The sequence below is a fragment of the Monodelphis domestica genome, chromosome 5 (genome assembly GCF_027887165.1).
Source record: "Monodelphis domestica isolate mMonDom1 chromosome 5, mMonDom1.pri, whole genome shotgun sequence".
Classification (NCBI taxonomy): Eukaryota; Metazoa; Chordata; class Mammalia; order Didelphimorphia; family Didelphidae; genus Monodelphis; species Monodelphis domestica.
The window spans coordinates 273,023,978-273,046,130 of record NC_077231.1 but is presented as its reverse complement, the minus strand read 5'-3'; the positions used below and the strand labels follow the sequence as shown (position 1 = coordinate 273,046,130).

General features: G+C 38.8%; 1 long non-coding RNA gene across 5 annotated transcripts in view; it reads right to left on the bottom strand.

The window, feature by feature from the left end:
• Positions 1 to 22,153, bottom strand: part of LOC130454651 (uncharacterized) — a 147,710-nt gene that overhangs the window by 9,497 nt on the left and 116,060 nt on the right. For 3 of the 5 annotated variants that reach the window (XR_008912443.1, XR_008912445.1, XR_008912446.1), the window contains exons 3-4: positions 7,073 to 7,213; positions 144 to 248 (exon numbers count right to left, since the gene is read on the bottom strand). This is a non-coding gene — a long non-coding RNA (uncharacterized LOC130454651). Of the gene's footprint in view, positions 1 to 143; positions 249 to 7,072; positions 7,214 to 17,121; positions 17,481 to 22,153 lie in introns of all 5 variants that reach the window. The other 2 variants (XR_008912442.1, XR_008912444.1) reach the window with 1 other exon arrangement.

The following is a 22,153-nucleotide window of genomic DNA, read 5'->3' as shown; positions in this document are numbered from 1 at the left end:
GCTCACCCTCCACCTCTGCCTCTTGGAATCTCTGGCATCCCTTCAAATAGCTCAAATGCCTCCTTTTGTATTTTTATTGTTCTCCCAGCTTCTAAGCTCTTTATTTCTAATGTCATGTTCTATATCAGGTGCTGTGTATGTACCTGGTTGTACATGTCGTCTCTTTCTCCCATGAGAATGGCGAATCCTGGAGATTAAAGACTAAGTTTGCATTTCTTTTTATCCTCAATGCGGAGCAAGCACAGTACCTGGAAAACAATAAACACTTAAAATACTTATTATTAATTAGAGAAATGCACATTAAAACAACTCTCAATTACTCTGAGAACAATACCTCACATCTACCAGATTGGCTAGCGTGACCAAAAAGGAAAATGAAAAATGGCGGGGGGATGTGGGAAAATTGGAACACTAATGTAATATAGATGGAATTATGACCTGATATAAGCATCCTGGAAAACAATGTGGAGCCAGGCTCAAAGGGCCACGAAACTATGCATACCCTTTGGTCCAGCAATGCCACTACTGGGCTTGTATCCCAAAGAGATCAGCATTAAGGAAAAAGGACCTACCTGTACAAAAATACCTTTAGCACCTTTTTTTTGTAGTGGCAAAAAATTAGGAACTGAGGAGTTGTCTATCACTTGACTATATGCTCCTAATGAAATACTATTTTGCCTTAAGAAACAACAAACAATACAAGTTCAGAAAAACAGAAAAACAGAGAAAAGGCTGAACTGATACAAAGTAAAGTAAGTAGAATCAGAGAACAATATATACCATAACAGATATATTATATGAGGATCAACTGTGAAGGACTAAACTATTATCAGTGAAGAAAAACCCCAAAATATTTACAAGGGACTCATGATGAAAAAAGTTATCCACAACCAAAGAAGGAACTATTAGAGTCTAATTGCAGATCAAAGCACATCCTCTTCCACTTTATTTTTTTAACTGTTTTTTATTGTATGTGTGATATGTGTCTTCTTTCCTGGCATTAGCAATATGGAAATCTATATTGCCTGAAAGCACTGGTATAATTTATACCAGACTATTTGCCACCATGGGGAGGTGGGAGAAGAAAGGGAGAAAGAAAATCTGAATCCTAAATTAGTTAACCAGTCCATCTATCTGCCCAGTCCCTCCTGGATAGTGCTCCCCACCACATTGAAAGCCTAAAATGAAATGAAATGAAATGAAATAAAAGCTTAATTGAGAAAGTGGAAAGTCTGAAGATAGTCATTTTGTGGAAACTTTGGAAGATTTGCCAAGATCTGAATCCAAAAATGTCACCTACTATGTTAAATACTATGTTAAATTAGCTAATTTAATATTTAATGTAATATTAATATTTACTACTACTCTGCTAAATGCTGGGGATACAAATATGATAATGAAAGACAGTCCCTGCCCTGTAGGAACGTTCAATCAAATAAAAAGATAACATACAATAGCTGAGAAGTGGGGATGGAGATGGTGCAGTACCCAGTGTGAGGGCAGCCAAGGTCAAGAAGGCGAAGTAAAAAATGAGGGTAGCCAATGGGACATGCAATGTCTAACACAATCTTGGACTTCATTAAGAGTGGAATGGTTTCCAAAACAAAGTAAATGGCATCCCCGTTGTATTCTGCTCTGGTCTGATCTTAGCTGGAGTATTCTGTTTGGTTTTGAGTGTCCAGATTAGGGAGGATATTAAAAAGCTAGTGAGTATTCAGAACAATCATACAATCAATAAGCATTTAGTAAGCCCCTTTTTGTGCCAAATATAGTACCCGGAAATGGGGTTACATATACAGAAAATAAACTAGTGAAGGGTCTCAATATCACAATATATGAGGATCAGTTAGAGAAAATAAGGTTTGATTTATAAACCAGAAGACTCAGCTATCTTCATATATTTTAAGAGCTTTCATTTGAAAAAGGGGCTCTGCCTCTTCTTGTGGTCCTCAAGGTACAGGTCTAGAAGCAGGAAGCAGAAATTGAATAGGGGCATTTTGGGCTTGTTATGAGAAAATTTTTCATTAACTATTGGTCCAACCCAGAAGATTGGCTCAGGAGATAATCTTCCTCTCTTCTCCTCCTCTCCCCTGCCCCTGACTAGATATCTTAAGGTTGAATGAATGTATATTGAGGAAATTACAGAAGAAAAATGGTTTCATGCAGATGAGAAGATATAGTCTTTTCTTTTTTACATTTTTAAAAATTATTAATTATTTTTAATATTCTTTTAAAAAGTTTTGAGTTTCAAATTCTCTCCCTCCTTCTGGCCTCTCTCCCACTTATTGAAAAAGCAAGAAATATGATATTATTATGTCCTGTATATTTACATATATGATATATTTGAGATATATTATGATATATTTATATATGTGAAATCATGCTAAATATACCATATTACCCATGTTGCAAAAAAAAATTTTTTAAGGTAAGAAAAATAAAATTTAAGAAAATGTGTGCTCCAATCTGTACTTAGAGTTCTTTTGTTCTCTCTGGGAGATATCAAGTATTTCTCATTATGGGTCCTTTGGAATTATCCTGGATTACTGATCAGTGGCTAAGTCTTCACAACTGGTCAACCTTACAATATTGTTATTACTACACACAATGTTCTCCTGGTTCTGTTCACTTCGCTTTTCATCAATTCATATAAGACTTCTCAGTTTTCCTGAAACCATTTGGCTCATCATTTTTTTTTAGCTCAATAGTATTCCATCACAATAATTTAACACAACTTGTCTGGCCTTTCTCCAATTGACAAGTAGCCCCTTGATTTCCAGTTCTTTGCCACCACAAAAAGAACTGCTATAAATATTTTTGTACATATAGGTCCTTCTCTCTATTCTTAGATATCTTTAGGATGCAGACTTATTAGGGTATACTCAGTTTTTATCCTTCTGATATAGTTCTAAACTGTTATCCAGAATGGCTGGGCCAGTTCACAGCTCCTCCATAATGTCTCTTTCAATTCTGCTACTAAAGAAAGTCAAGTAAGAGAATCCATATGGTCAGATCTGCTAGTAAGGGTTACTTTGGTAGCAATGTACAGAATGGACTAGAGTTGCAGAGAGGTGGCCAGCCTTCATTGGCAGAGGGTGTTTCTTCTTATTGGAGTTCTCTAAGCTAATAAATCACAAGTCTGGAACTTCTCCTACCCTGCAAGGAGTTGTCAAAAGAAAGAAATTACAAATGTCCATGAGTTGATGATCAATGTATAATTGAAAATCTGTTACCCTAAAGGGGAACCACATTTCCTGAAAGCCCACTGACTTCCTATCATTATGTACTTCCTGTAGACAGGGAATAAATATCCAAAGGGCAGACCTGCTCCTCCTCTTTGGCATGATGCAGCAATCAGCGGTGATGGTGGTAAGGTAGGGGATTTTGAAAATGGCTAACCAGCCATGGGCGCATGGTTTTTATTTTGTATCCTCTTTATTTCTTGATTTCTAATGATCATTTAATAAACCTCCTAAATTATTTTATTTTTTGAGATTTAATTTTAATTTTTACATCAAGAGTATGAATGATTCACAATAGCATTTGCTTTTATAATTACAGTACAATATAATGACAAAAGCCTTCTTTTCCCACAGGCAAAACTTCTTATTACAGTATTTTGGTTTTGAGAAATTGTGGTTATAAGATTATGAGAAGTCCCTTACCCAGTAATTAGTCATCAAAATAGGCTATGGGGAAGTAGGTGGCATGGGTAACCTACGCGAAGGAAAGGGTGACTGTGCTCAGGACAAGTCCACCATCACAGCATTGCTAAGGGGCTAGCAGTGAGCCAAGGACCTTCATCACTGAGCCCAGAAAGAGGAACAGAACAGGAAGTACAGAAAGAGCTAAACTTTAGAGGAAAAAGAAACTTTTTTTTTTTTTTCTGGAGATGAGAAACAGTGCCTCTGATGGAGAAATTGCACAGGGATGATGAGCTAAACTTTAGAGGAAAAAGAAACTTTTTTTTTTTCTGGAGATGAGAAACAGTGCCTCTGATGGAGAAATTGCACAGGGAAGATTGTTGGGGGGGGGGGCGCTACCTCCACCTACCAGAATATAAATTTTATGTCAAATGTATTCAAATCAGTCTGTCCCTCCATGCCTTCTAAAGTTGGTTTCACTATTCCTATAATATGCTCTTGCAATTTTTTTCTCTTTGTTTTTCAGTCTTTACTAAACACCCAGGATGTCTCCTCTAAACTAGAGGAAGAAGGATCTTTTGTTCACTCTGATACTGAGGAAATTAGGGAGATGTCAAGATGCCCTTGGAGACCAGGTTTAGTGATGCTGGCAACACTGATAGATGCAATCTCCCAAACATACATGGGAGGAAGGTGTTGCTGGACCAGTCATCAAGGTGAAAACTAAGGACAAGAAAAGATGGTGGTCAGTCAATGCAACTGGATTCAAATCCTGACTTTGCCACCTCCTCCATTGATCAAATGATTTAAATTTCGGGGTCTCATTCATAAAATAAGAGGGTCAGACTAGATATCCTAAATGAGGAACTGGGGCAGCATGGTGAATACAGTATTGGATCTGGAGTTGAAAAAGATCTAAATTCAAATCTGACCTCAGATACTTACTAGCAACATGACCCTGGGCAAGTTATTTAACCTCTATTTGCCTCCTGGAGATAATAATAGCATCGGCCTCCTAGGATTGTTGTGAGGACCAAATGAGATAATATTGGTAAAGCATTTTGCAAAACTTAAATCACTATAACCATGCTAGCTGTTGTGATGGCACTGGTGGTGACAATGACCTCTCTAATCCCTGCCAAACATCTCTATCCCTGACTCAAAGGAGATTACATTTACTTTACAATTATCCAGAGGTAGAACATAAATACTAGATTATCCATAAGAGGATATGCTTTTTAGAATCATACCTAAGTATATCTTTCCAATATAATTAAACAGAGATGAAAATAAACTCCTTTGTTCAATGTTTCTTATTTACATTTCTTTTTAATTAATTTATTTTTTATTATGGCAAAGCATAGAGGATAGAAAGTCAGTCTCAATAAGGAAAACTTGGGTTCAAATTCTTTTTCTGACACATACTGGTTGTGTTACTAACCCTAGTCAAGTTATTAAATTCTTTTAATTGAATAAGGATAATTAATTCTCTCAAATTATTAAATTTCTCCATGAAACTCTCTAATACAATAAATGACAGAGCAGGAGAAGGTCTGAATTGATAGATAGTTTCTTCCCTGGAGGATTCCATTCTCCAGCAATATATTAATGAATTCAGACCAAAAATTGACCTACATCTGTCAAAAACAGCAACAAGGACACATACCCAAATATACAAAATGTCAGCCTTTCAAACTAAAGCATCCTCTCATCCCACCACCCCAGATTTAGTTCAAAGGTTTATCTTAGGCTGCCTCTTTACCCAATCTGGGAGGTGATGCTCTCAATTACCAGCAAGGAGTAATGAGCAAGAAAGCAATATGAATATCTAGGAGGGATATGAAAATTGGGCAGATAAGGGAAGGAAGATGACAAAACTGACCAACTTTCCAGCTGCTCTTAGAATGTGATGCCTCCTCAGCTGTGTGACCAGATACTAAAGCTGTCAGTCATGTCTGACTTGTTGTGACCCCCATTTGGGGTTTTCTTGGCAAAGACACTAGGGTGGCTTGCCATTTTCTTTTTCAGCCCATTTTACAAATGAGGAAACAGAGGCAAACAGCTTAAGTAACTTGCTCCAGGTCAACTCCAGGTTGGGCACTCCATCCACTGAGTCACTTGGATCACATATGGACCTAAATATAGGTCCAAAAATGTACTTGGTAGGTGAATATAGATGATTTGGGATAATCAGAGCAAAAGTTAATTTCCATTAAAGAAGATAATTGATTATAGTTATGTATTTTTATATGAATGATGCATAAGACTAGTTAAATAGAAATTCTTTGGGGATAAATTTAAATCACTGATTTAATAGACTGAATTCTGTTGGGGGGGGGGGGTTTTAACCCTTACCTTGTGTCTTAGAATTGATGCTAAATATTGGTTCCAAGGCAGAAGAGCTGTATGGTTTAGGCAATGGGGGTTAAGTGACTTGCCCAGGGTCACACAGCTAGGAAGAGTCTGAAGCCAGATTTGAACTCCAGACCTGGTTCTCTATCCAGTAAGTCACCTAGCTGCTTCAATAGATTGAATTCTTATTCCACACTTCTTTTCAACTAGTTCCTTCTTTATTTCTGTATTTATACTGATACTCTCTCACTAACAGTGAAATTCTCTGAGGCTGTCAGATAAAGGAGTTGCCACCCTGTAATGAAAGGAGCTTTGTAAAATGAGCCATGTGGTTTCCATTAATACTAGGGGGGAAAAAGACTTTTTTCTTCTCACAAAAAAAGGGGGAGATAAAGGGTATACATGAAATTATATGCTGGTATCCAAGAACAAAAACCTAAGCAAACTTAGTAACTTTCCAGGTCTGACAAATTAAATGATCCATTTGCCCAGACATGGAAACAAATAGTTGAAAAGAGTGTTATTTACAACACCGCCACAATATGAGTAGTTTTGCAATTCCTGGGCTTGAGGAAGAAAGAGAAGAAGGATATATTAATTATACATTATGAATGACTTGACACTTCTTGGGTGTTAGGCTTAAGATGAAGTTTTGAAAGCCTTTCCTGGAGGGGTTACTTTACAGGCAGGTAGAGCTGTTGTTGTTTTCAAATTATTTTTTCAGATCTTTTTCTAAAGAATGGAGAGAAAAACATTGTAGGATTTTGTTCCCCAGAAAGGAATGCATATATTCAGCTCATATTAAATTGCTCCCCAGTACCTAAAATGAGTAGCCCCTAGAGGAACGTGGGTTATCTGTCTTTCTCTCCATCTACCTGTCCCATCATTTATCTACCTGTTCTAATTAGGTCTAGCTCATATCAGTGTTCTGTTGTTAGCATGAATAGTGATGGAAATAATATGGCTTTATGTAGATACACATGAGGTGAGCAGTGTAGTGATCTTCAGATTTCTTTAATTGTGCAATCCAGTAAAAAGAGGAAGAGGCAAGCACCCCCACTATGGCCCCTACTTACCACTATGGCCCCACCAGGTGAGCTTGACCTCCTAGGGGCACTTGCTGCACTCAGGGATGATCTGGAGGGCAGAGTTCAAATTTCAGTTCTGTCACTTAGTGGAGTAGCTCAAAGACCCTGTCAATCCCCCAGTGTCTTCATCTGTAAAATGAGTGGGTGAGACTCAATGAGCTCTCTAGGGCTTTTCAGCTCTAAATCTATTATCTAAGAACTTGTTTTAGAAAAGTTGCCCAACAATGTTTGAGCAGGAGAATTTCCACCCTAGACCTTAAACTGATGAAATCACAGGTGAGGAGGTAGGGGGAGGGAAGAAGGGAATAAGCATTTATTTGGCACCTCCTTTAGCTTAAATTTGGCCTCAGACAGTAGCTGTGTGATCCTGAGCAAGACACTTAATTCTGTTTGCCTCAGTTTCCACATCTGTCTTGAGCTGGAGAAGGAAATGCAAACTACTCTGGTATCTTTGCCAAGAAAATCCCAAACGGGGGTCCTGAAGGGTCATAGGACTGAATAAAACATACCAACCACTGTGATAAGCACTTTACAGTTATCTCATTTGATCCTCATAACAGCCCTGGGGTAGATGCTATTATCCCCATTTTCCAAATGAGGTAACTGAAGCAAACAGAGATTAAGTGACTTGCTCAGGGGCACATAGCTAGTAAGTATCTGAGGGCTAGATTTGAACTCTGGATCTTTCTAATTCCAGGCAGAGCTCTGTCTCTGGACATTTTTTTTTTAATGGAGTGATCTACTATGATCATATATTAAAAGGAGAATTATAGAAAATCTGCATAGTTGGAATAACATCCTAAAGGTTTATTTCAGAGAGTTATATTATATTAACCTTTGTTCTTAACTGTTTGGAGAACTACACATCCAGAAGGTAATTAGTCCTATTTATATACTTGAAATTGGATGTCTCCGAGACTATACATTTAAAGTCTAAAGAATTCTCCCAGTGGTGTTAAATAATCACATATTCCAAGCATTCATATAATAAATCAAGAGACAAGGAACACTAAAATCCGAGCCAATCCCCATCTCCCTTCCTTCCAGTTGAGTAAAAGTAATGAAAAATTTATCTCCTTCTTTATAGCCTCACCTATCTCTGCCAACACCTTGTTTCTGGAGTGATGGGTGCCACTGACTTAACAGTTTCATATTTTCATATGGAGAAAGCAATTGACAAAGAGAAATCGATCATTTTTTTTTGAGTCACCACAGTCACTCCAAATTGCTCTCTACCATATTGAAAATGGCTAATTAATATAGTGGATCGTAACCTACTTTAAAAATATAAAGAGCTCGACTCTCTCCTTCCACATAGAGGGGAACTGGGATGCCCAGTGGAAAGGGAAGGTCTAATGGTTCAACAGTGAAGTGGTGCCTGGGGCAATTTTCCAGGGCCATGAATGTTATAGAGATTTAATTCTTTTTTGTCCTGCTTGCAGAGGAAGAAGCAAAACTGGGCTTATAACAGTGGCAACATCAAGGATAAGAACAAGAAGGGGGGGGGGGGGGAGTGATGTCCTCTAATTGGAGCTGATGCACAAATGTAACTTGGGAAAGAGGAAAAAAATGAGGATCTGAACAAAAGCTAGAATGCCTCTGGAATGCCTTCTTAACATAAGGTACATGAACTCAGCTTTCAGATATTTTGATAACTATAACTTAATATAAAGTCTCCTTTGCAACTCTAGATATTTTATTTTTGCACTTAAAAACATTATTCTGAGAAGGGATGCATAGGCTTCATTCACCAAACTTCCAAGAGAGTCCATCACACACACACACACACACACACACACACACACACACACACACACACACACACACACACAAAGAAAGCTAAGAAAAACCTTGATTTAGTAGCTCTGATGCTCCCAGATGGGATCAGGAAGTCCAGTTCTACAATCTGACCCCAAAGCAGCCTCTTTTCATACCTGCCTTGAAGCATAATCATTAAAACAAGGAAGCAGTCATTTTGCCTCTCTCTTCCTTCCCTCCTTCCTTCCTTTTATCCTTCCTCCCTTTCTTCCCTTTTTTTATTCCTTTCTTCCACTTCTTCCTTTCATTCTCCTTTCCTTCCCTCCTTCCCTCCCTTCTGTATCCTTTCTTTCCTTTCTTCCTTCCTTTTATCCTTGCTTCCTCCATCCTTCTTGCTTTCCTTTTTCCATTCTTTCCTTCCTTCCCCTTTCAAATTCTAAACACTCATAACATGAAAGGTACTATGTAAAGGGCACAAATATCAATCAGTTTACTACCTCTCAAAGAGCCCAAGGCAGTGCGGTATGTGGGAAGGCTGATGGATTTGAAAGTCAGGACAATCCACCTGTTCTATTATTTTCTACCTGTGAGGCTTTGGGCAAGTCATCTAACTTTACTGAAATTCAGTTTCCCTTTCCTTAAAATGAAGAAATTGAACTAGATGACCTCAAAGGCCCTTTCCAGCTCTGCTCTTGGGAGTAATATTCAATCCTCTTCCTTAAGAAGTTTCTAAGGAAGATGTTTATTGAAAATATTTATTGAGGACCTACTAAGTGCAAGGAACTATATAATATACCACCATGTACCGGGGAGGTTGGGTTCCCTGTGCTCTCCAATACATTAAAATAGAGGCTGGAGGCTAAGATGATCTTCAAATAGCACTGTGCTCAGTCCTCCCTCAAATTCTCTTGTATTAGACGTATATGTGTGTATACTTTTCACCTTCCCTACTCCTACCCCCTCCCTTCCTTTGAACATATCATTCCTTAAAGGCAGGAATCTTGTTTATCTTGACATTTACTACCTACCTACTTACAGGGGCCTTGCACTTGGAAAGAGATTAAGAAATGTTCATAGAATTAAATTGGATTAAGGTGTGTATGGAACCTACCAATAAAAATGGCTCGTCCAACATTTACGTAGAACTGTGACACTATTGACTCTAATGACTATTAAGCCTAAATGGTGTCTCTGTGGAGTTGTTTCATCTCAAAGGCATCAGTTCTATTATGTGGAACTAACTAGGTGAAGCAGATTGTCAAGTGTTCCTTGGCCCTGAACAGGAGTTGAAGGGTTTGCTTCTTAGGAAGGAACAGAAGCACTGGGGCTATGGGGTTCTGCTCTACAAGAATGTGCTTCATTCTCTCAACATGGTGGGCTGGGAGGATGGAGACTTGGAATTAGGCCACCTTAATAGAAATCAGAGATAGCTGGAGTTTCTTTGTTATAGCAACAACAAACAAGAGCCAGCCCATACAGCATTGTCTCTGGGCATCAGTAAATATTGGACAATTGGCCCAAGCCAGGGTAGATTGGGCCAACCTTTGCACATGAAACCATCTCCTCCCATCTTCTCCAGTAGATGATCCCTACGATGGGATCTACCCTATCTCCTGGCTCCTACTCTGCCATCTACAAATACACTTCTAACTTCTTTCTACTTCCTTGCATTGACTAGTTGGCAGCTGATGGCTTGCTTCCTCACTCATCTAATTAAAAATGGCAGCTAAAAAATGACCACTCATGAAGGACTGTCAGATTGAGCCCAATCAGAGGAGGCCACTAGCCTAGCAAGAGCCTAATTCTCCATCCCACACCTGTTGGGATTTTTTTTTTCTTTTAACCCTCATTTTTTTGTCTTAGAATTGATACTAAGTATTGGCTCCAAGGCAGAGGAGAAGTAAAGGTGAGACAATTGGGGTTAAGGGACTTGCCCAGGGCCACCCAGCTTGGAAATATATGAGGCTAGATTTGAACCCTGGATCTCCTATCTCCAGGTCTTTTCTTTATCTAGTGAGCCACCTAGCTGTCCCAAATACATTCATTCTTACAGAATATAAAACTTTGTGGACCTTTCTCCATGGCTTTACAACAGCTTCCTCTCCCTCCTTTCCAGCTGGAAAGTACTTTTAAAAACCCTATTGTACTCCCTCTATAGTATCCTTCTCTCCTCTCTCCATTTCACAATCAATAATCATTTATTAAGTACCTACTATGTGCCAGGCATTACTAAAAGTCCTGGAGATATAAAGGAGCTCATAATCATGAAAAACAAAAATATATAAGCAATTGCAATCAACTACATACAAACAAGCTATTGACAATATAAATAGGAAATAATCAACAGGGGAAAGGCTCTAGAATAAAGAGGGATAGGAAAAGGCTTCCTATAGATCTGCAATCTAGAAGGTGGGATTTTAGCTTCAAGGAACCCAGGGAAGCAAGGAGCCCGAGATGAGGAAGGAGAGAATTCCAAGCAGGGCAGACAGCCAGAGAAAATGTCAAGAGTCAAGAGATGTTGAGTGCCTTGTCCAAGGAAGCATCTTAGAAGCACAGATTTAGGGCCAGAAGAGACTCTAAAGAGGCAGGTCAAGTAGCTCAACCTCATCATTTTTGTTGCTGTTGTTTGCTTGTGTCTCCCTTGCCATGACCCTGTAGATCCTACTGACCGCAAAGTTTTCTTGGCAAGGATCCTGGAGTGGTTTGCAATTTCCTTTTCCATGGATAAAGGCAAACAGAGGTTAAGTGCCTCTCTCTGGGCCACATAGCAATTAAGTGTCTGAGGCAGCATATGAATTCAGGTCTTCCTGACTCCAGGTCCAGTGCTCTATCCACTGAGCCACCTTAGCTGCCTCCTTTGCCCTTTGCTCTGAACTAAGGACCAGAGAAATTAAGCCACTTTAGCAAGTAAGTCAAAAAGAACATATTAAGTGTTTATGAGGTACCAACCATGTGCTACATAGTCAAGAAAGGCAAAAAACAGTCCCTGCCCTCTAGAAACTCCTATTCTAACTAGGGATATAACATGTAAATAACTGGGTATTATTTCCATCCTTTCTCTTATAGAGAGAATTAAACATATTATATTGAAGTAGAAACCATAGTCCCATTGTAGCATGCATCCTTCTCTTAGAAGATGTCTCTTCATTCAACTCCCACACTTGGAGAAGAAATATTATCAACAAAATTATAATAAGATAAAATTTGAATTTAATATCTTTGATTCAGTTAATTCCTCATAACTGATACAAAATTCAGAATAAATGAAGTTGGCAGCTAAGTGGCTCAATGGATAAAAAGTCAGGCTGGGAGATGAGAGGTCCTGGGTTCAAATCTGGCCTCAACTAGGTATGTGACCCTGGGCAAGTCATTTCACTGTAGCCCTTATGACTCTTCTGTCTTTGAACTAATATTTAGTATTGATTCTAAGGTGGAAGATAAGGGTTTAAAAAAATAGACAAAGGAAAACTAAAATATGAAGGGACTAGCAATTGAGGGACAAGTGGGGAAAGGTATCCTGAAGAATATGAGCTTTGAACAGAGTCTTGGAGGAAGCCAGGGAAAGGAAAAGCTGAACATCATAGGTACTGGGGGAAGAGTGGGGTCAACCTAGACAAAGACAGTGATGGAAGATGAAGTACTGTGTTTGAGAAAATACTAGAAGTGAGAGCATATAGCTAGGTGGTCCCATAGTGGATAGAGTGCCTGGGTTTGGGAGTCCTCTTCCTGAGTTCAAATCCAGCCTCAGTCACTTACTAGTTGTGTGACCCTGGACAAGTCATTTAATCCTGTTCATCTCAGTTTCCTCATCTATAAAATGAGGTAGAGAAGGAAATGGTGACCCACTCCAGGATCTTTGCTAAGAAAATCCCAGATGAAGTAATGAAGAGTAGGTCATGACTTTACAACAACAAATAGAGGTAAGATTACAGAGTATACAGAGATAGGAGTAGAGTGGAAAGATAGGAAGGAAGGAAGGAAGGAAGGAAGGAAGGTTATGAAAAGAATTGAATGCCAAAAAAAAAAAAAACTATTGGAGGTCCTGTCACACAATAAGTAAAAGATCTGGATTTATTAATCTATTTGAATGTTAAATTATTTGTTATTTAACAGCAATTAAATTTTAGTAAGGGCTTTTAATTTTTTCCAGCTTATATGACTCCTCAACATACAGTATATCCTATTAATTAAGCAGAAGTAATATCTGACTCCCTGGACAAGTCACTTAACTCTGCCTCAGTTTCCTCATCTATAAAATGAACTGGAGAAGGAAATAGCAAACCACTCCAGTATCTTTGCCAAATGAGGTCACACAGTGTTGGTCACAATTGAAAACAACTGAACAGCAACAAGAATAGCATCTGATTACATATAGCAAACAGTGCCCAGTAATGGAAAGAGGGTCGCTGATCTTGGAGTCAGTAAGACCTGGGTTCAAATCCTGCCTATGACATTTACCAGCTGTTTGAGCATGGACAAGTCATTTGATTTCTGAGACTCAAGTTTCCCCTTATGCAAAATGAAGAGGTTGAACCAGATGTCCTTTTCAAGAATCTAAATCTCTGATCCTATGGTCTTTTTGTATCAAAAAGCCCACTAGTAATAAGTTTCAAAAGTTGTCCTTTTGAAAAAAAAACAAAACAAAACTAAGCCTCCAGTGTTTTTCCTTGTAAAATGTTACCTTGCTTTATTACATACCATCTTTTGCCTTCTTCCTATGATATTTATGCAAATCCATTTAAAAAGAAATAAATTCTATCTCAGCTCAAAAAACAAATATATACATATGTATCCTTTATATTTATATACATATATATACTTTATATATGTATCTTTCATATATATAATTTTGACACTAAAAAGGAGAACATAATGGATAACTGCAGTTAATTGGTACGTAGCCATGCCTACTCCAGGGACAGCTTATTAAATTATAAGGGGTCTCAGATGCTACATCCTTGAGAAAATCTCCCAAGCTTTGCATGGTGGCCTTCCTGCCTATCACAATGAGAATGTGCCATCTAGAGGTCCCGAGCCAAAGAACTGACTTTGTTAGGACAACTGCTGAGGAAGCTAAAATGGAGTTTTGACATTACCGTTTGAGCATATTTCCAATCTTTTTTTAGAGATTTTAGAGCTGGAAGAAAAAACTCAAAAGGCATCTAGTCCAAACCCATCTTTTCACAGATGAGGAAACTTGGGCCCAGAAAGAGATTTTAACTAAGGTTACACAGGCAGTAAATAGCAGGTCTGGCATATTCTGACTCCTTATTCTGCTTTCTTTCCCCCATAGCAACTTCCCTTATGGGGTGGAATGGATAGAGTGTTGTGCCTGGAGTCAGACAGAGCTCTGCTCAAATCTGGCCTCAGTCCCTTACTCATTGTATAATCCTGGGAAGTCTGTTTCCCAGTGTGGGAGGCTCTTTGCCTCACTTTTCTTGTCTGTAAAATGGGGATACTAATAGCGCCCACCTCACTGAGTTGTTGTGAGGATGAGACGGCATTTAAGTGTTTAGCCATTAATCACTAAGTCTGGATCTCCTTATGGACAGAGAACCCTTCTGTAATTTCTCATGACCTAGAACTACTTGACACTTATTTGTTCAGAGCCTCTTCTTCAATATACTATTGGCCAAGTTTACGTTGGGTCCTTGAGGAAGGGCTTTGGATGGGGCTGGACTTTAACCACCTCATAGGCTCCCTTTGGAGAGAAAAATCTTTCCGCTACATTCAACAAGTCCAGTGGCATGAATCTGTTCTCAGCCTTTTGCTATTGTTTAGTGAAGGGACAAATGCTTTTTCCAAAAGTATTTCTGTAGGCTTCTGACCTATTTATCATGTGCTCCGAGAAGGTCTATCAATCTTCTTTCTTTCTGGCAAGTAAGCATTAATCTTTTTATAGTTGCTTTAGGGCAATGGAACCCTGTGTTTCATGAATATTGTATGGGTTTTGTAACCAGACTTTCCAAATCTATTATAATCCATTTTGCAGTTCCAAAAGTAGACATAAAGGCTAATATTGATTAGGTACTAATTGCTTTAAATGTATTTACATGTTGTCTCCCTCATTAAAACATACACCCCTTGAGGGCAGGGATTATTTTTTGCCTTTATTTGTGTAGCCCTGTGAATGGCAGAGTGCCTGGTGCTTAGTAAATATTTAATAAATGCTTCTCGACTGGGAAGTCTTGGGTGGTAGAGCTCTATATCACTAGAGTTCTTTAAGAGAACACTGCATGATCACTTATCAGGCATATTCTATTTTTTTTTTAATCCTTACCTTCAGTCTTAGAGTTAATCCTGTGTATTGCTTTCAAGGCAGAAAAGCAGTAAGGGCTAGGAAATTGGGGTTCAGTGACTTGCCCAGGGCCACACCACTAGGAAGTGTCTGAGGTTACATTTAAATCCAGGACCTCCTGTCTCTAGCCCTGGCTTTCAGTCCACTGAGCCACCCAGCTGCCCCCTGGGCATATTCTTAAAGGGATTCTTTTCCATTTCTTGTATCACTATCCCTGTTCTCCATCTCTCCTCTTCTTCTCTCTCTCTCATCTTTTTTTTCTATATTTCTCTCCTCCCTCCCCTTCTCTCCTCTTTTTTTTCCCTACACTATCACCCTTCCCTCATCTCTCTGTTTGTCTCTGTCTGTCCCTACCTATGTTTGTCTGTCTGTCTCTCTCTCTCCCCATAGAGATATAAGTATAGATACCTCTAAATAATCCGCATAGAGATGATGTATAAGTCTCCCAAGAGAAAGAATGTAAAGGAAGAAAAGGGAAGGACCAATCAGAGATCTTTGAGAATACCCACAGGAATGATGAGCCAATAAAGGAAACAGAGGAGGAGTGATCAGATAGGTAAAAAACTCGAAGAGAGTGTCATAAGAACCCAGAGAGGAGAGAATATCTGGGAGAAGGTAGCTAGCAATGTCAAAGGCAGCTGAGAAGTTGAATCTTAGACCTAGTCCTATAAATCACGTGTCTACACCAGAGGTTTTTAACCTTTTCTATGATGTAATCTCTTTTGGCAACAAGTTCACAGGTCTCAGCCATAGTCAAGAGAATTCCCTTCTAACCGCTGAAGAAAAGGGAAATGGCACTAGTCTAACTATTGCCCATAAGGGATTAAACCAGGCTGGCTCACTGTGATCACTTTTTATTCATTAACCCCCTTTTCAAAAATTTTACCAAGAATTGAAATCCTCACCTTCTGGGCCTATAATTGATAGGTTCTACTCTCTCTCCTTTTTTTTTAAGCCTTCTCAAATGCTCTAGTATCACTCTTGTTCTCCATAACTCTTCTAAGATCAATGCGTGGCTCAGAAATCATATCTGTCAGCTCTTTTAATACCTGAGTATGTCCTTTCTGACCTTGGGGTCATGAGCTTACTAAAGGAAGCTTGATAGGTTTCTCAGCCTCTTGGCTTTCAATGCTTTGATCTGCCACTTTGGATAGTAGATAAAACTCTACAAGGAGCCTTTCCTAATCTTTTTTTTTTAAGTCCTTACCAATCAATCTATATATATATATATATATATATATATATATATATATATATATATATATATCAATACTGTGTATTAGTTCCAAGGCAGAAGAGTGGCAAGGGCTAGGCCATGGGGGTTAAGTGACTTGCCCAGGGTCACACAGCTGGGAAGTGTCTGAGGCCAGAGTTGAACCCAGGACCTCCCATCTCTAGCCCTGACTCTCAATCCACTGAGCCACCCAGCTTCCCCCCTTTCCTAATCTTTTAACTCTAGTGCTGTCCCACTTTGATTATCTTCAATTTTTCTTTGAGTTAATACAAGTTGTTAGTACATCATTGTCTTCATGTTGTCTCCCCCTTTAGACTGTTGGTTCCATTAATTGGGAAGAGTTTTTGTTGTTGTTTGCTTTTTGTTTTATCTCCAGGTCTTGGCACATAGTAAGTAGGTGCTTAATAATTGCTTTTCTTTTCAAGTACTAAGATCATTCCCTTTAGAAAACAAAAATGAAGTAAAATTAAGTGTGCAGCAGCCCTGCCTTCTCCATACCCTCCACCATATATATTGGTCTCATCTTCTTCGGGCAGTGGTCCTATGTAGGACTTTCATCAGAGGACCATGTCCAGCTTTCTTAATCTTGGCCAAAGTCAAGATAACAGATAACAGGGTTGAGCTGAATGCTATGAGTGGACAAAAACACGAATCAGTTGAATGGCCTTTAAAAATAAAATTGGATCTCACTTGTCATGGGCAAAAAAAAAAGAAGGATCAGATTAAATGGCTTCCCACTATACTTACCTTCCAGGACAGGTCTATGATTCTAAAATCCTTTCATAGTGAAGACCTAAAAGGTCTTTAGAAAGGGCAAGCTAACAACAGCAAAAGCCATGCTCTCGGATGTTCATCTTCTCCAGTGATAAGGGTCCATCTTCCATAACTTTGTGGATAAAACCTCCACTTAAGATTTCTTTCTTGTGACATTTTATTCACTTAAAGATAGCGCACAGTATTGGATTATATCTTAGGTGAACATAAATCTTCCTGTTTGATGCTTTTCTTGGTATCAATTCTCAGTAGTTCATGGAACAAAGATACTTCTGCAGTACCACTCATCGTATAATTTTGATGTAAACATATTTGAATGACATCTTTCTTGCCTGAGAATAATAATAATTAATATAATAATAATATTGGATAATAAACATATGAGATAATATCTTTCTTATATGAGAATAATAATAATGAATAACATAATAATAACAATAATTGGTATTTATATAATGACTTACAGTTTACAAAATATTTCATAATCATCTGATTCTTACCACAATCCTAGATGATAGATGCTATTATCATTCACATTTTATAGAGGCAGACAGAGGATAAGTACCTTACTCAGGAAAACGTAATAAGTGTCTGAGGCTAGATTTGAACTCAGAAATTCCTGAGTCTACATCCTATGCTCTACCCATTGTATCACCCACAAAATTCTTTTAAAAACAAAACAAAACCCAGTCCTCTCAATAAGGACTTCAGCAAATATGTCAATATCCTCCATCACTGGATAGACTAAGTCCCTAACAAGTAAGTGCTTCATATTGACCAGAAAACACCTCTGATCTGTCCTCTACAATAAAAATACAACTCTGCTGCCCTAAGACCATCAACAGGGAAATTCTAAGCGTGGCACAATAATAACCATGGGAGGTATCAGGGTTTAAGATATGGGAGTAGTCCAAGGACACCAAGATGAACAGCAGAAATGAGAAGTGGGCAGGACAATGGGAATGCCCACAGTGACAGAAGTTTGTTAGCATGGGGTTTCCAATAGGGTGGGCCATTGGGCTGAGACTAAAAACTGCTGGATAGAAGTCAGATGAACCTTTGTTGTAGCAAAGTAGTACAGTTGTGTACATTTTAAAGAAGAATTTCTGGGGATGAAGTCCAAGGGTTCAAAATTCTAATTAACACAGTTGTGAGTTCAAAACACCTTTGAGGCTAAGTGATAGGAGTTCAAGGTCATCAAATCAAGAAGGAACTGGAGGGAGCAGCTGTGTAGCTCAGTGGATTGAGAACCAGGCTTAGAGATGGAAGGTCCTAGGTTCAAATATGGGCAAGTCACTTGACCCCCATTGCCTAGTACTTACCACTCTTCTGCCTTGGAACCAATACACAGTATTGATTCCAAGATAGAAGGTAAGAGTTTAAAAAAAAAAAGGCACTGGAGAAGACAGTGGGAAGCTGAATGGTCCAGCAGACAGAGCAATGGATTTAAGAGTCAGTAAGAAAGTCTCGAGTTCAAATGTGACTTCAGGAACTTAAGAGATATATAGCAATGGGCTATATGTTCTTCTGTCTCAATCTCCTCATCTTTAAAGTAGGGATAATTGTATCTAACTACCAAGTATAAAGTGCTATATAAATGCTAGCTTTTGTAGGGATCCCCAATCCTCTCACTCTCATCACCATTCATTCTTGATTGGTATTCAAAAAAAAGGAATCTAAAATTCTATCAACAGAAAAGATGAGTTTTTGTAGCAAATGCCCTTCTTCTACAAATACATCTTTTCTTCCCCAAACCCATTTTTTTTTGGTCTCAGTTCTAAGGAAACATCTAGGACCTAACCTAAGATGAAATAACTCAACAGGATTGAGGGCACAGTCTGGAGAGGATTTAGAAGAAAATAACAAATGTATCATTATTAGATGCAAACCGTTAACACCGTATGTTCTGTGACTTCCAGGAAGCCTTTGGAGCTAAACACAGCTAATCTTGTGAATAAATAAATAGCCTGGGTGGTAACAGCACCAGCTGGCATGACTGGAAGGGCCCTGAAAAGCGGTCTTTTCAAACCTCTCTTCCCTGTGGTTCTGATAGAGTGCCTAAATGCTCACCCTCAAATTAGTTCTTGGGGGTGAATTCAATGCTGTTAAATATACAGGTGGTCATTGCCTGCTATTGCAAGGACTGTGGGCTAGAGATTCAGAGATTAAAAAAAAGGAAGACTCTCTGCCCTCAAGAAATTCAGACCCTGGGACCAAAGTGATTAACCTGAAATAGGTGAACTTGGATGGGAAAGAAAAATACTTCTTTAGTTCAACATAATTGGTTTCTTTGGAAATCCAGTGTATTTTATTTTAAGGATTTAAACACAGAAGAGGTCTATAAGCTTGACTAGCCTCCCAAAGGGACATCCATGATGCAAAAATCAAGGATTTAGAACCCCAGGTGAAGGTGCTGTGCTTCTGCAAAATCAAATGAGGACCACAAGCATTTAAGAAGCACCTGTGTGCCAGGCATAATGCTCAGCTCTGAAGACCCCAAAATACCAACCTCAAACAAAGAGAAACAAAGAAATAATTCCTTCCCTCAAAGAGCTCATAATGTTAAAGGAGGGATACAACAAGCAGACTACTATGTACAGAAAAGATAAAAATAGGATGAATTGCAGGTAAAATCCTAAATAAAATGTAATAGGTACCTGAGTGGGACAGCTAGGTAGCCCATGGGATAGAGAGCCAGACTTGGAGTCAAGAGGCATTGGGTTCAAATCTAGTCTCAGATACTTCCTAGCTGTGTGACTCTGGACAAGTTATTTAATCCCTACAGCCTAGTCCTTATCTGTCTTGGAGCCAATACTTAGTAGCAATTCTATGGCAAAAGGTCAGGTTTTAAAAAAGATTGTTTCCTAAGTAGATCATTCTCCTAATAGTATCTAACAACATAGATTACTTATTTACAAAAGTCATTCCCTAGACAATAGCCAGAGGAATGTGATGGAGGGGAGGAAGCCTGGAAACATAATAGGAAATAAGGAATAAGGATTGATTAAGCACCTACTATGTGCCAGATAATTTATGAAGATTATCTTGATGGATCCTCACAACAACCCTACCAGGGAGGTGCTATTATTATCCCTATTTTACAATGGAGGAAACTGAGGCAAACATCCAGCTGCTATCTTGAGAACAGACTTGAAGTCAGCTTCCAGAAAAATCTGGAGAATGGGGACATTATCAAGTAAGAATGAAACCCCAATGGGCAGCTTATTTTGGAATTCATCATGGAGAACAACTCAGTGATTTGGAGTTAGGAGAAAGAGAAAATGACAGGAGCAAAGGGGAAAAAAAAGAAAGGCAACTGAGGAATATCATTTGGTAACTGCCTACATTTGTCAAGCAGGATTGCTAGATGGGGCAGCAAAGAGAATGCTGGATCTGGAGCTCAAATCCTGCCTCCGACAGACACTTACTGTGGGACCTTGGACAAGTCATTTAAACTCAGCCTCAGTTTCCTAATATGTAAAATGGGGATTATTATAGTGTCCACCGTCCAAGGTTGTTGTGAAGATAAATGAGATTTACATGCATGTGTCACTTCCTCCATGGAATCTGCTTTTGGCAGAGACCAATTTTTTCCTTAAAACTTTTTTTTAAAAAACCTCAACTACTTTCTGGACCACACAGCTTCCCTAAATCCCCAGGCCTGAGTGCCTTGGCCACAAAGGGAATCATGCCATATAAATTAGCAAGAATACGTAGCCAAAGAGACCTAAAGGGTGCATAAGACGATTTTGTAAATCCATTCCAACTTAACTCAAGAGAAGCATAAATAAAAGGAATTAAACCACTCTAACCAAGAGCTAAAAAATGAAAACTGAGGGTAAGAACATGGAGATTTACTGACAGGGAGTCATTAATAATAAGGATATTCTCAATCTCATGCTGAGATGCTATAAATAAAAGTCATTCTACTTTGCTAGCAAAAAGATGGATATATATTTTTCCATTGTAAAAACAACACAGAAAAGTCATAGTTTTACCTCCATGGTACACGCCATAAATAGCCAGGTCCCTGTAGAGTTTTCTCACACTTCCTGACAAGTTTTTTTTACTTCCAACATAATGACTTTTTCCTTTTTGTGAACTTAATCTCTAAATTATTGTCATTTGATGACTTTGACCCTATCACTGCAATCTGTGGCCATGAGAAGTCTAAAGAACTCCAATCATCCCTGATTCAGCTTCAAGAAGCTGGAAAGACCTCAAAATTTATCTGATCCAGATAGCTAGGTAGCACAGTGGACAGAGAGTGCCAGGTCTGGGGTTGGGAGACCTGGATTCGAAGGTAGCCTCAGTCACAGCCCAGTCGTGTGACCCTGGGCAAGTCACTTAACTCTCATTGCCTAGCCCTTACCACTCTTCTGTCTTAGAAATGATACTAAGACAGAAGGTAAAAGTTAAAAAAAAAATTCATCTGATCTCTAGCCCCTGTCTGCCAACGCCGTGCTAGATCAGGGACATCTATTCATCTCTAACTCAAGCTAGTGTGGGACAGCCATCAGCTTCCCTCTGGAAGCACAGATTTACCAGACACAGAGACAGACATTGCTTAGCCCAGAGCCAGGCACATAGAAGGTCCTTAATAAATGTTTATTAACTGACTAAGAAAAGAAAAAAAGCCCTTTCTCCTGGCATAGACCCAAATCAAGGGGAAAAACAGGGATTCCTGAGTACGTTTTACTTTGGAAGATTACTTTCTTATTGTCCATTTATTCAATGCCATTCAATCAATATGCCTGAAAGCATCAATTACAGGAAGTAATCTGCAAAAGATTTCCAACACAACTTCAACTCACAAGTATTTATTTAAGTGCATCCCATTTACAAGGGAGTCAGCTAGGTGGGATAGTAGATAGAATCAAGCCTGGAGTCAAGGAAGATTCATCTTTCTGAGTTCAAATCTGACCTCAGAAACTAGTGGGGTAACCCTGAGCCAGTTCTTAGCCCTGTTTGCTTTAGTTTTCTTATCTATAAAAAGAGCTTAAGA